Raw genomic sequence first — 14558 nt, forward strand, 5'->3', positions numbered from 1 at the left:
TAAGGAAAATGAAAATCAAAACCACAATGAGATCTCACTTTACACCTTTGAGAATGACCTAATATGAAGACTAGGAACAAAAGTTGCTAGGGAAGTGGAGAAAAAAGGAACACTTATCCACTCATTTTAGGAATATAATTTGATACAGATTCTATGGAAAATGGTGTGGGTATTCCTCAGAAGAAGAAAAACAGAAGTACATGAACTGGCATTGCTACTTCTTAGGCATTTACCCAAAGAATTTGAAAACACTAATACAAAAAGGTATATGGATTCCTATGTTCATAGCAGCATTATTCACTATATTCATCACGAAACCAACCTAAATGCTCATCAACAGGCAAGAGAATAAAGAAATTAAAGAATATATTCTCAGTGGTATATTCCTCCACTACTAAAATGATGAGATTTACAGATAAAATTGATGTATTGTGATTTTACTAAGTGAAATAAGTCAAAAAGAGAGAGATGCTGAATGGTGTAATTCATATGCAGAATATAACTAACCAAGAAAACAAAATGGAAAAACATAACAAAAATTATTGTTAGGTTGTGAAAAGGCGATGCAATGCATTACTAATGCACTGTATAACTAAAGCAGCCCTTTCCTGCATATTTGGTACTGGTGGTAACCCATATATCCTGTAGAATGACCTGTCCTGTTTCCATCATCCCAAGAACATATTTCAGATGCCCCAAGTTGGAAACTTCTCTCTTGTTTCACAGAATGACTCTGAAGTATTCTACTTGTCAATACAGATTTTTGCATTTTCTTACTGTTAAGTGTGTGGGTTTGAAGGGCAACTTATGGGGATAAAGACTCGTTGCTTTAGGTTGGGTTGTTGTTGTATCTAGTAGCAACCAGAGGCATTAGATGGGTCAAAAGAGTGAAATGTAATCAGCCTGTACCAACACCTCCCTCCCCATAATCTTTGAAATGAAAAATTGGTGCTTTTCAATGTACGGAAGGTGTGATGCTTTACATATGTGACAGCTCTGAGTCCTTCCTTTCATAAATTAGGGAGTAGTTGCTGTGGTTGGGAGATCTGAAACCCAAAATAACCCGAAACCTTTTTTTGGTTATTTTGTTATTTGCTTCAACAATGTTCTAGATCTATGAACATTATGGACTAACCTCATTTTCTTCTTTTAATGAACATCTAAAGTCTGGGTTTATGGAATGTCAGATGTCTCCTATTTTTTTAAAAAAAAATCATTTTAGGCCCTCCCTGTTGGCGCAGCGGGTTAAAGCACTGCACTGAGAAACTAAAGCCACCTCCGCATGAGTTCGATTCCCCGCCTGCCCCGGAGGCGACCACATGGCGCGGCAGACCTCTCCTGACCCGCCCGCTGCTCCCCTCAGCAGTGTACTTCGTCGATCCGCCTATTCTGCTCTCCACTCTGTCTCTGGTGAATCCTCTCACCCTCCGCATCTCTGGCCTGTACCCCAGTTCTGTACGAATAAATAAATAAATCTTTAAAAAAAATCATTTTATTTATTTATGTACAGAAGAACTGGGGTACAGGCCATTGTGGGGGGTGAGAGGACTCACCAGAGACAGTGTGGGAAGAAGAACAGGCTGACCTACTGAGGACATGAGGGGAGCAGTGGACGAGACAAGACAGATCTGCTGCACTATGTGGGTCAGCTCCCAGGCTGGGAATCAAACTCATGCTGCAGTGGCTGCTGATAGCTTAGTAGTGATGAGACATTAATCTCTGCACCACCAGGGAGGCCTGAGATGTTCTATTTTTAACAATCTCAATTCTGGTAAACATTTCTCTTTTGGTTTATCGCCATGATTTTTTTTATTTTTAGATTTATTTTTTTATGCATACAGAACTGGAGTATAGGCCAGCGGTGCAGGAGCAGTGAGAGAATTCACCAGAGACAGAGTGAGCAGTAGAACAGACAGACTGATGAAATACACTATGGAGGGGAGCAGTGGGTGAGACAGAATTCTGTTGCACCATGTGGGTCACCTCCTTGGCTTGGGATCAAACCTGTGATGAAGTGGTGAGCTTCCTAGTGCTATGCTTTAACTTGTTGTACCACCAAGGAGGGCCCTCTCCATGAATTTTTTGACAAAATTTCTGCACAATAATGACAGTTGTTAACAATTTTGAATTCTTATGTAAAGAACACATGACTTACATGGTTGTAAAAGGTTTGTAAAAAGTTAAATATCAACTTCAGAGAAACAGAAGATATTTTAAAATGGCATATATGAAATTGCTTGAAGCTGAAGATATTTGCTTCTGCCTTGTGAAATAAGAATTTACCAATGAATCAACCTTTCAGTAGCTTTTGGAGAGCAATCCAAATCATTTTCCTTCATTTTTCAGTACATATTCTCAAATCCCTTACTCTTACATTTAGAAACATAATAACCTCTCATGCATATTGCCACTGTTTATCAGCAAACAAAAGGCAAAGTAAAGATTAACATATGTAAAATCTTCATAATTTGGGACTAACTTAACATAATAATTATTGTCTGATAATAAAAAAAACACTTTTTCTTTCTAAGAAAAGAACTTGAACATTACCCAGGGGTGAGGCATGGGAAATGGGTCCTGAGGTTATCTCTGGTTCGGACATCTATAATTCCTTTTCTGACAAGTGCATTTGTAATATACAATACACATGGATAAGCTATCATTCACATGAACATTTAAAGGAAGGCCAAAGGGGTGGGGGATAAAGAACCCATTGGACAAGGGAATAATCATCAATCTTTTATAACAAGATTTTAAAGTATATTCAAAGCAGATTTTCATTCTTTCCCTGAGTGTTTCACTGAGAACATCTGGTCTCTAGGAGACAGTGAGGCATTAAGTCCGGTTTCCAACAAATAAAATGAAAAGGAATGCCAGTAAGCTCAGTAAACCAGTATTTACATAGCAGAGAGTACAGGTTACAAACTACGGATTTCAGAAAGGAACTCAGGTGTCCTGGCTTTCTTATGTGATGCACCAAGCTCTGCTTTGTTGCCTATTCAAGGGTCACTGAGCCACCACATAAATGCAACATGTGCATCTTAACTGGTAACTGTGATAGTCAGCATACAAGTTAATTTCATTAAATGGCTGCTACTTTATTAAAAAAAAAGAAGAAGAAGAAGAAGTGTTACATCATCTCCCATACTCATTTTAATTGAAATAAAATTTTAAAATATTGCAAAATTAAAGCCATGCTCAAAGAAAAGATATACATTGTTTTGATTAATATGGAAAATAAATACAAAGCAGTAGGTAGTAATTTCTTGATGCCAAAACTGCAATCTGGTAGAAACTTCTGGCAGTTATGGCTCCACAGATAATAAAAAGGACCAGTGCCCCAAAGGAGCTAGACTACGCCAGAACACACAGCCTCAAGGAGGAGCTCAGAGGAGCACTCCTGCCAGGAATACCAGTTCAGAAGAGGGCTGTCACGACTGCAGAACCACAATGGCTAATGCTTCTATAATATGCATCACTAAGGGACAAGAGGAACCAGATAGGGCCTAGAAATTAGGGCAGAGATTTTACCACCCACTGGCTTGTCATCTGGACTCACACTTGTTACAGTTTCACTGAGTGAGAGGATCAAGTGAGACTACAGAAGATGATAGATCTCCAGTCAAGATGGACTTTCACACTAATACCCCAAAATCCACCAGGAACCGAATTTAGGAACAATTGTGAGCTGAATTCATCTAGACAAAATGAAAATATAATAAAGCATTATGAAAATCAACTGAAAGTATACAAGATGGCCCTCCCCGGTGGCACAACGGGTTAGGATGCAGCACTGCAAGCTGGCCGCAGCCTCTTCTGTCCAAGTTCAATCCCTGCCCTGGAGGTGATCCACATGGTTGACCTGCCCACTGCTCCCCTCTGCAGTGTACTTCGTCAATCTGCCTATTCTGCTCCCCGCTCCATCTCTGGTGAAGCCTCTCACTGCCACTGCACCTCTGGCTGTACCCCAGTTCTGTATGCATAAATAAATACATCTCAGAATAAAAAAAAAAGTCTACAAGTTAAAGATCTGCAAAAAGTCATAGAAGACCTTAGTTCACTGGGGAAATATAAAAGAAAAATATGAATAAGAATAAAGAGATCAGAAAAAAAAGCAGTAAACATATAACAAATTAAATAATACAGTATTTGAAATTAAAAAAGTCAGAAACTCTCTAGGCTAGATCCAGAAACAGAGAAATCAGTAGACAAGGAGAAACTACTGAGGTACTCTGTGAGAACTCTGTAGAAGGATAGAGGTTAAGCTGCAAGATGATTGATAATGATGGAAATGGTTTGAGAATGCTTAACATGTTCAAGTTGGCAATCCAGAAAAAGAAAATGTAGGGAATGGCAAAAAAGTAATATTTAATGAGCAAAAAACTAAGAGTTTTTAAGGTAGATATAAGTATTCCAACTGTGAACACTAGATGCCATGAAGGTTAATTTAATTTAGTAATTTCATGACTAAATATACCATCGTGAAAATATAAGTTATGAAAGATGAAAAGAACAGTCTCCTAAATGGAGACAGACTGCATTCAAAGCCCCACTAATCTGAAGGAGATGAAGATGGAGAACAGAAGAGAGGTTCAACCTGTGGACAAAAAGTTGTCATGTCAAGAAGAAGCAGAGATAGAGAATAATTTTTGCATTAGAGAAAGTTATAGTAAAATATGTATGTGAAAATGAGAAAACAATCTCTGATTTTCACACAAGCAGAGGAAATAAAGGAAAAATTACCAACCCAATAGAAAGCAAGAAAGAGGCTGAAATCAAACACAAAGGAAAACAAAGATAAAAATAGGAAAATAGCAGATAGAATTTCAAATAAATGAGTAGCCACAATAAAAATTGGTTTATTGCATTTTTCTGATTAAAAGACTTCAAATAGATTATAAAAGTAAATATACTTTTAAAGTGAAATGACTCAAAAAGTTGGGGGAAAATAGAAGAAAAATAATACACCTAGAAAATAACAAGAAATGGAAGTTGAATGATCAACATTACTACCACAGACTAAGATATTTCTAACAGTCAAACACCATTATCTACATCCAGTTATAGATAACGGAGAAGGATATTTTCTTCAGTACAAATTCATAAAGTTAGCTCTGAGATGAACTGTTAATTTCATGAGAGGCAATATTAAACTTTTTGTGTATATCAAAGGCACTTCTGAAAAAGAAAGGAACAAGGACATTTTCGAAGACAAGGTTACAATATGCAATGGATTTTTACCTTTAAAATTTTTCCCATTTTTACTGCTATGCAATTAACAGCCATCACTGTAGAAGGTATCACAGCAAAATGGTGAAGACATTTTAAAATTTGATATAAAATGTCCTTCATTTTAGCACTGGTTAGATTTATTTCATATTATAGCTTTCATTTTACTCCAGAAAGCTACATATGGTTACACAGTATTTTAAATTGATTACAGTAAGAGCTCTGGTTCTTCATTCCTCCCTATACTTATGCTCTGTGACAAGATTTTTCAGTCTCACTTAAAAAACACATGTATATGTACTCCCAACGCTAGACCCTGGACTCAGTCAGGTGTCTTACAACAGAATGTTACTGGCTATCATGTGACCGAGGTCTTGGAAAATAATTGCATTCCTGAGCTTGCTCTCTTGTACCTTTGCCATTGCCATAAGAAGAACACGCCTGGTTGATCAGAGTTTAACCACCCCAACCACACACAGCCTAGAACGACTAACCTCCAACTGAACCCAAGACTTAAGAGCAAACCCAGCAGAGACCAGCCAAATCATCCAACTTAGCCCATAGATCAATGAACCCACAAATCTTTGAGGAGAAATGATGGTTGTTTTACATCTCTAAGTTTTGTGGGTAGCTGGTTAGGTAGCATTTTTGTGGCAATAATAGCTAACCAACAAAAACTACACTATTTCAACAATCTTTCATTTTTGCTGAAACTTTTCAATGACAACTGCTAATTAGAGGCTTTCAATCTTTGGCTTTAACCATGATTTAATAGTCAAAGTTTAACAAAATCAAACACAAAATTAAGGAACATAGAGTTTATAATTTCTACACTAAAGAAAATGGGACCTCTAATTTTCTCTTTCCATAGTATTTAATTCAATAAACTAGAAAAAGAACAACAGAATATGTACAAAGAGAGCAGAATGAGTAAAACCGTTCAAATAAAATAGAAAAATCAATTGAGATGTTAACTAAAAGTTATTTGTAAACATCAATAAAATAAAAACACCTAGCATCTCTGATTGAGGAAAACAGATAATGAATTCATTAATAAAGCAAATAATATGAAAAAGAAATACAGAAAAATATGAATGGTTTATAAAGATAGAGACATTACTAAAATAAAGCTATAAAAAGAATTTGTGGGCTAAGCCTTAATGGAATATCGCCACTTTCTTAAGTTGATATATGCCTTTTCTTTAAGCAATCTTCTTTATGCACATAATTTCAAAGCTGACATTCTAATTTTTTTATTACTATAACTTACTCCTAACAGATAAATCTAAAAATTCTGATGATCTCTGACTGAATAACTGTAAATGGTGGTACATCAGTATCTCAAAACCAACATATTGTCCTATCTCTATTATTCTCTCCAGAAATTATTTCTTGACTTTTCAATCTGATTTTGAAATGGTCATCTGCCAAATACTTTAATAAACGAAATGTTAACTGCTTTTCATACTCCTACTCCATCAATTTGGCAGTGGCTCTGTGGATTCTTTCATTAGTTTTTGAAATATTGTGATTTAAAGAAACTTACATATCTAATTATTATTCAGATGACCAAAGTATGTATTCTCATATATCTTTGATCTTCAGCCATAGTTCTGACTCACAACTCCTCAAAGGCTTGGAATTTCCTGAGTTGAGAGTATTAAAGATGTTTCTTGAAGGTGTTAATGAAGTTCCTTTTGGAAAACACCTGGAGATGGGGGCTGGCTTCCAGGAAAATGAAACATGTGATTAGAGGGGTGGAACTTCCAGTCCCACATCCTGACATCCAAGGAGGAGAGATTGAGCTCTACTGCCAATGGTCACAAGTTAATTAATCATGGCTATATAATGAAGCCACCATAAAAGCCTAAAGTGGAGCACATTCATGTTGATGAAGACACAGAGATTTGGGGGGCATCGTGCGTGGAGAAGGCATGGAAGCTCTACCTTTTCCCATACCCTGTCCTAGGTATTTCTTCCACTGGCTGCCCTTAAGTCATGTTCTTTGTAATAAACTGGCAATCAAGTGAGTAAAAAGTTTTCCTGATTCTGTGAGTCACTCTCTAGTAGACTAATCAATCCTGAGGAGGATGTCTTGGGAAAATCTGATGTACACCCAAAGGTTGGTAGTTAATACCCTAGACTTGTGATTGTCACTTAAATCTTTAGGAGAAGGACATGGGGATCTCCAATCTCTCTCCAGTTAATGAGAAATCCAAGTAGAAGTCTGGGGTTATGGCTGGAATGAGGCAGAGTGTGGGCTTGGAAGACTGAACATTTAATCTATAGCATCTGACACTTTCTGAATACACAGTGGGAGAACCTAGTTGGGCTCTCAGACAATTATCATGTGTCTAAAATTGGTGGTGTGCAAAGATACACACATCCCAACAGCCACTGAGCTGACCCAACATCAGCATTCAGGTTTCAAGGCAAAAATACCCACGTGCATAATAAACCACATAGAACAGAACATGTACCAACAATGTAAGGCTTCTTGATAATAATGTATAATATCTTCATGTTTTATTAGACATTAAAGATATAATCTCTTTTTTTTATTTTTCAAGAAACCATTTTTGTTTTCAGAGAGGTATATTAACATTAAATAAACTAAACAAAGATAAGTCTATGCCTTACTTAGATATTTGCAATTATCCCTTCACAGGTTATTCTTAACACTAATTATTCCCTCCATGTTTTCAGGATTTAGCAATTGAATAGGAATATTGAACCCCTTTAAACAAATTTGCCAGTATATTTATGGAGAAAATAGTTTCCTATTCTCCATTTATTAATAGATATGTTTCCCATCCAAAGTCAGTGGGTATTTTGATCATGATATTGACTTACTGGTACTCAAGATACTGACTTTTGGTCATGAAACATTTCCAAAAGCATAGGAAACCATCCTGTTAGGACTGAAGTTCTGTGAGGAGACATACAGAAGCTCTTTGTCTCCAGGGCTTGTCCAAACGTGATTCTGCTCAGCCAGCACAACAGTAAGAGAGAAATTACATTCCCTTCTTCAGGGTATGTCACTGGCGTCCTGGCAAGCCCAACCCCCACTTCCTCTATACCTGTACTGTACATTGCACTGGGAGGGAGGGAGGCAGCAGGGAACTAGAAATCACTAGTAGGAACCTGACCTTCCACTCAATCATAACAAGCAATTTCTAGTCCAGGTACTCAGAAATAGCAGTAGAGCGAGGTTAGACTAATGAAACAAAGGCAAACAGAAAACCATGGAAATGAGTGTTCTTACAAGTTCTAGGTAATGCCGATGCCACATCTGAGATATGCCAAATATATCACTCCTAAGTTAATGTTTTTGTTCTCTACCAACTGTTTTAGGGGAAGGAGAGAGAAAGTGAGGGAGAGAGGGGGGAAGGGGGAGAGAAAGGTTCTATTGCAAGGGAAAAAGTATCATGTTTACAAATGATACTGACTATGAGGAAAATTCCTTTATTTCCTTTTTCAAGCAACAGTCATTTATTCATTTACAATTTGATTAAAATAACTCCCTTGAGTCAAATAAAATGTTTTTATTTTACAGATATATTTAAGTTTCAATTCAGAACCTCACAGTTAACAATGATATCAGGACTCTATTCAAAGTCCTCTTCAAACAATTGTAGCTGCTATGGGTTAAGGTTATGCATAAGAGCTCTTAAGAAGCCCTTTTTTCCCTCCTTCAAAGTTTTAGGGAAGTGTTTCAGAAAACGTCTATTAAGTGGGAAGGCAAATACAAATTCTTTTGACATATAAACATCTGCCTGCATGCACAGTTTATAAAATAAAAATCTATTCATAGTCTTCAGATAAACAAGGACTGTTCCTAAACAACTTTGTAAACATTTCTTGGAACTAACAATCTATCACCAACAAATCTCCTATATATTCAACCTCTCTTCTAATATTTCTTCCCCTTTCTACATGAGGAAAACCTTCCTTTACCCTAAGATTTTCTCTCCTTGAAACCCCAACAAGTGGAGTTTTAATCTCCAAAATTTTCTTGCCTTTGGATCTGCAAATGATTATGAGCAACCCTTATATCCACTGCCATGTCTGGATGCTTGTCCTTCTTTACTTCCTAAAAAGTCTCATTTTTGACACCCTTGTCATCCTAAGACTTGTCACTGCTTTTGTGACACACATCTACAAATCCCTGTTTTAGTCTAGGCATTCCTTAAAACACTGTCATCATTCTAGAATAGAATGTGGTCATTTTAGAATCGGTTCATCAATACCTACATCTTTGTCATTTTAAGAAACTAGTAAAATGTCTTCCAACATGTTTTTTCCCATTCCCTCTGCATCCTTGCAAATATTTGTTACACTATTAAAATTTTAACCATTCTTATAGGTGTTACTGTGGTTTTAAGTAGCATTTACTCAGTAATAAATAATTGAATATATCTCTAAATGTGCTTGTCTATCACTTAGATACTTTTCCAATGAAAGTGTTTATTCAAATGCCTAAATAATGCCTAAAATGTTGAGATATATTATGTTCCTGAATCTGAAAATGAAAATTTTAAGATGTTAATTTTACCTGAAATGATCTGTAGATTGAATACTAAACAAATAGAATTTCTAATAGGCTATTTTGTTGAAACCGGTGAATATATTCTAAAATTAATAAGGAAATACAAAGGACCTAGAATAAACTCAATTACTTTGAAAAAGAAGAACCAGTTTGGAGGACTAACACAATCTGATTTCAAGACTTATAGCTACACAAATTATAAAGAAACCATACAAAGCATTGCGTCAAGACAGAAAAAAGAGATGAAACATTAACAGTGTCCAGAAATAGAATCACACATACACGGGCAGTGGATTTTGACAAATGTATAAAGTTGATTCAATAGAGAAAAATAGTGCTGTATCAAGGGCATATCCAAGTAAATTTCTTAGCTTGGTGTTATCTAGACATCTTCGTTGTGGTAAATTCAAATTCTAAGTCAAATGAAGGCAATGTGTGCCTGCGCGTTCTTGGGAGAAGCTTTCTCTCCCATCCTGAAACGAGGCACGAGTAAATGTCCGCGACTTCACTACTGCAAGCAGGGGCACTCTGTCCTGCCCTGTCACTGAGAACACACTTCAGGACCACCAGCTCTGTGCTGGGACCTCTGTTTCAATGTCTCCTCTTGCTTGAGTTCAAGGCCTCACACCTGGAGTCTTCAGCTATTAAAACCCAAACCTCTGAGGAAGAAAAGTCGGCAAGATTTATCAGAATTAAGTGCAGTTTTCTATTCAGCTAGTTGCCATTTTTGTTCTAAGGACCCTTTTAATGTTTTGTTTTGTTATTGGTCTCTGAACCTCTCTGTTTAATCAGAAGTGTAATTACAAAATTCAAAGTGTCCTTGTACCAGCATGCTTCATTTTTAACAAAACAAACAGCATATCCGAGTATCTGCTGGTTACCTCTAAGAAGGAATTAATAAATGTGCTGCATTCAATATACTTTTTTTCATAATTACCCTCCTGAGGGTGGGATCAAGATGTGATTTCTCCTTGTATACCTCACAATACATAGAGTAAGTATCCAATAATGGTGGTTTGTATGAATATCTTTTAACACGGAATGATGAAGTAAATGAATTACACGGTTGACCCTTGATCTTACTAAACTTACTCGACCTTTACAACAGGGTTTACTTCTAAGCCAAGAGGCTGGAGTTTACCAGTAATTAAAAACACAGTACTTAAGTACAGCTGGGCATTTCTATTTGGGGGAAGAGCTTGAGAGGCTTAGGAACAATGTTACATATTAATTCTCAGGGAAGGCTTGGTATACAACTACCATAAAGGTGTTTCCTGTTGAGACTCCAAGTTCCCTTACAAGAACTCAGGATAGCAGAGAACAAAACTGAGCCTTAATTATATTTGCCCCGTGTGCTGCATAATAGCCACTGACCAAAAATAACATGTTTAAGTCATGTTCAAGTTGAGATACAAACCACAGCAGTCAGGAAATTCAAAATTAAATCTGTTCTCCACCCTTCACTTGCCTCATTGTGCCCAGGCAACACCAAGGTCAGAAATTAATCGGAGACACTGGAAAACACACAGCCTGTAATATTTCAGCTGCGGGAGGTCACAGAAAAACTTAGTTAAAGCCGTACTGGAGCATTTACAGCAGCATATTGCTGTGAATACAAAATTAGAGCTTTGTCTTGACGGATGTGTCACCTGCCTGGGATAATTCATTGGGAACAATTTGAAAATGTGAGTGAACACAATTAAGCTTCTGTTCCAGGGCAGCCTGGCCATTTGTCTCCAGGTGTGTTCACATCCACAGACTTGACTCCAAATGTTTCGAGTATAATGAAACACATTTCAATCATCCAGTTTTAAGGTAGTATTGGAGCACAGATGACAATAAACCTGCAGGTAATACTTTCATCCATGTTTTCTTCCACGGGCTTATAAAATAAAGCCCCCCCCTGAACATCCACAGCATGCTACATGTATTTCTTACTATGTGGAAGCCCCAACAAATCTCTCTACACATCTGGGATTCTACATGTCTATGTGACTCTTAAATACATGCAAGAAAGGATTCTCTTGATTTAGACCCTCATTTTCCTTTTAGAAGTCGCTATAATTTCAGGTCAAATGTTTTACTTTCTTTCAATTTTACTAGAGATACTACAGTGTGAATTAAGCTATTTTCTTTAAAGAAAGGACACAGTTTAGATTTTTTCCAAAAGAAACTGAGGAAGAGAATTAAAAAAAAGAAAGTTTTAGAGAAACAGCCAGTACCAAGTATTTGATTTTTTTTTTATTCAACGCTAGTCTTGTATGGCAGCCTAACTGAAGTTATTATATAATTTATACAAAGATTCTGATCATTCACACCAGGATAGGAACCAGAAGTAAATATATCATTAACTCAAAATACTTTATTTTCTGAGTTAGCTTGTTAGTTCTCATTTCATTGTAGAATTTAAGCTAGAACAAACTACATTTTTAATACCTAGTTATTATATTCCCACATTGTTCCAAAAACAGATTTATGCAATTTATTAGAAGACATATTCACAGTAATCTCTTTATAATGTGTTTTTCAATGTGAGATTGAACATTCTAGCCTATTAGGCTGCAATTTGCAACTATCCATGGATATTGAACTTATTAAAATGGAAAAGAAACTAACCAGAGACCTAGCACAAAAATACCAAATACTCCCTTAAATGGCAGGCTGATGTCAAGCAAGGAAACATGTTCTGTTCCTCTACAACAGTTCAGAAAAATACATTGGATCTGTTGTGTTCTCTTTATGCTATATGAATGGGTTGAATGCCAGAGTCTGTACATTCTCAAGCTATTGGAAGAAGGGTGCATTTTAAGCTTGGGCTACGTTGCTAGGTCCCCAGTTCCCGTATTCAGATATTCCAGCTCTTCAGCAGCTTTTCAGTTCTCTGACTTTCTTATGAACTTTTTGTCCATTGCTTTCTATGCGTCCCAACAGCAGCCCAGCACACAGAGATAAACTCTATTGAATGACTACTTCCCTCACTAGCAGGGAATTACATAAGAACAATTCTGTATTCATCATTTTCAGGCACAAAGGAAGAACAAAAACCCACCCGAACGTGACCTGCTACACAAAATACCTTTTGTTATCAACTTAAGTGCCCTTCTGAATCCTCAAACTACCCATTGATAGATTTTCTTTTTCCCACATACATAATTTATAAGTCATCTAATTAATTTTTCATAAGTTAAACAACTGTTAATATTTGTCCCTGGCCTTCATAAAGACCAAAAATTAATTCTTTCCCTAAATCTACTTCAGATGTATTCTTTCCTTTCTCCAAAAACTACACAGAGACTTGAATATTTGTAGTCTTAAATTAAGGAGCAGCCTTAAAAGTCTCTGACCACACAAAAGCTTTCCACGCTATGAACAAGTCTTAGCAGAGGATCGCTTAAGGGGAAATCCTATCCCACATGATATATCACTGACCTTTCTCCTCTGTCCTTTGTTACACAGAGAGCTGAACCCCTCCTCTGTCTCCATTTATAAAGTAGTTGACAATGACCGATAGTTTTATTTTTTCATAGCTGTCACTGCACTAAAATGTAGTTGCTGTTGTAGACAGTACTGGAGAACACAGCGTAAGTCAGAAAAAAAGCAGGAAAAAAGCTGCATAAAACCTCTCTCTCTCTCTCAGGATTAATTCATATCCACCATTTCAGATTATCATAACTTCCAAACTCCTAATTTATAACAAGAGTGAGGAATAATTGGACATGCAGTGAATAGTATTTGAAATGCAAATGTGTTATGTTCTCCAGGGCCTGGCTTTGAGGAAGGCTGATCTCAGGCAGTATCATGACACTTTGGTGACTTTTCTCTTTACATGTTAAGTGAGAGAAAGGACAAAGTCCTCAGTTTAGTGCAAGACGAGGGGCTTGCGCACACAAAGGCCTGGTCTCAGGGGTATAACAAACCACTCAATCTTAAAATATAGATGACCTGCATCACCTTCTTCGTCCTAAAGTCACAGAACCTGTCTGTCCTCTTCTTCCATACCTCAGCCACTCCCCTGGTTTGGGCACCACTAACTCTCCCTGGATTCCTTTCACTACTGTGAGCCAGACATAACCTCTGCTTTCCATATCACCTTCCTACAACATTCAATGAGCCAGGTTGCTCTTTTAGTTCTATTACTCCTAGGGTGAAGTCTGAGCTCTCACTGTGACTTTAAGGTCCTGTGTGATCTGGTCCAAACTTACATCCTCAGTCAGATGCTCCTTACTTCCCTCGCTGCCCCACAACTTGTTCTGTGCTCTCTGGAAAATGTTCTAGACTCTGCACTCCAGCTTTTCACCAGCACCAAGACCTCAATGCAGGTAGTCTAGCAGAGAAAAATTCCTGGTCTCCTCAGACTGGGTTAGCTGCCCCTGATGTATGCATTTCCTTATGGTTCTTTTAGTTCTTTATCACACTACATCACAGGGTCTTGTAATGGCCATGTTATTTGTAACTTGGATGTCCCACCCAGTTTCTCTGCAGTCAGAGATTATAATTACCGGTACAGTGAGGGCGCCACAGCTTCTTAGAGCAGTGTCTGACCCATAGTGGGTGCTTATTAAATATGGAAAGTGAGGGCCCTCCTTAGTGGTACAATGGGTTAAAATGCAGCACTATGAAGCTATCTGAAGCCATTGCAGCACTAGTTTGATTCTCGGCCATGTAGCTGAACCACCAGGCACAGAATTCTCCTACCTTGCCTGCTGTTGCCCTCAGCAGTGTGTTTCCCTGGATCTGCCTGTTCTGTTCCCCACTCTGTCTCTGGTGAACTCTTATATCT

The sequence above is a fragment of the Condylura cristata genome, unplaced genomic scaffold, assembly GCF_000260355.1.
Source record: "Condylura cristata isolate star-nosed mole 26May11 unplaced genomic scaffold, ConCri1.0 scaffold00010, whole genome shotgun sequence".
Classification (NCBI taxonomy): domain Eukaryota; kingdom Metazoa; phylum Chordata; class Mammalia; order Eulipotyphla; family Talpidae; genus Condylura; species Condylura cristata.